Source organism: Aplysia californica, unplaced genomic scaffold (assembly GCF_000002075.1).
Source record: "Aplysia californica isolate F4 #8 unplaced genomic scaffold, AplCal3.0 scaffold00399, whole genome shotgun sequence".
Taxonomy (NCBI): domain Eukaryota; kingdom Metazoa; phylum Mollusca; class Gastropoda; order Aplysiida; family Aplysiidae; genus Aplysia; species Aplysia californica.
In genome coordinates this window covers 83,880-85,333 of record NW_004797669.1, presented here as the reverse complement: position 1 = coordinate 85,333, position 1,454 = coordinate 83,880, and positions in this window count along the sequence as shown.

Sequence of the window (1,454 nt, the reverse complement as noted above, 5' to 3'; positions counted from 1 at the left end):
GAGGAGGAGGAGGAGAAGGAGAAGGAGAAGGGGAAGGAGAAGGAGAAGGAGAAGGAGAAGAAGAAGAAGAAGAAGAAGAAGAATGAAAATAAATAGTTATATTTCTTCCCACTGGGGAATCGAACTCGGGTCTCCTGCGTGCAATAGCCAAGCTTCAAACCCCTACACCATAGACGCCAGCTTGCGTAAAGCTATAATGGCAACTGAAGCAAATATATTATGGAAATGCACGACTGAAACGCCAAAATAACACACGGGTGGTTGGCGGGTGCTCTGGTGTGGTTTGCTCCTTCTTTCCTATCAACAAACATCTATCGCCCTTTTCTCTCCTCCTATTTTTCTTGTGCTTGTTACTCTCTTATAACACCTCTAATCTTCGGCACTTACGTAGTCTAATTGTGTGGTAGGTGCCGTAAAACTCTTATTAAAACTAAAACTAAAGCTAAAACCAGCACCAGCTGATGACGTCAATATAAAGCAAGGTTGGTTTATTGGGGGAAAAAGAGCAAAAAAGACAGAAAAACAAAAGAAAAAATGGGGGAATGATGAAAGATGTGATAAGCTGGGAAGCCCCCCGGGAGAAGCCATCGCGAAGCCAACTCGCCGACAACGTGGAGGAGACAATATACAATATGATTTTTAAAAAATTAAAAAAACAGCTGTCCAACTTTTTTTTTAAATATTTTCCTCCACACTGAAGTTTTGCGTTCCAAATTTGTACACAACATTTGGAAGTCAAAAGGAATTTGTCTGACATTAATTTTTGATAAATCCATAAAATTATTTTGCTCTACCTAGCGCGTAAAAAAACAACCCATTTTCAGCTACGTTCCCATCTTTGTGGCATGACGCACCAGTTCGCATTAGGCTCACCATTAAAAATCCCAAGGATTGCGCCATATTGCAAACTACAGTAGTAGTCTAACAGGCCGACAGAAGTTTGCAGATAGTTTTTCTCAAGTTTCCTTTGCCTGCTGAGATCATGCTTAAGATTAGTACAGAGGAGAGAGCTTTTTGTATTGAACATTTCCTCACCACCAACTCATTTCGCAAGTATCACACAAGGTCCGGAAATTTGGACCTGTAGAGAATCAGAACTAAAAATTCCCAGTCAAAACGACTATTTCAGGTCGAACAAACACAGTTCGCACCCCTTTAAACGTCACCAGGGTGTAGAATTCAGTAGCTGAGCCCCATGAGACGTCTGTCCGTGGACGATGTCTGCAGCAATGACTTTCCTACATCTCAACGGTCTGCATTCTCAGGGCAAATCTTCATCTACGACTGTACCGTTTTCCCGTTTGCGAGTCTATGAAAGGATAGCAATGTATTCATGATTCCTCGAACGTCTTGAAAAGCACGAACATTCCTCTGTGACATTTGATTCCTTGGGAAAATCCCATATTCACCTGTCAACTCCACAAATGTTGTCTGTTTGGGCAACCTCACCCCCC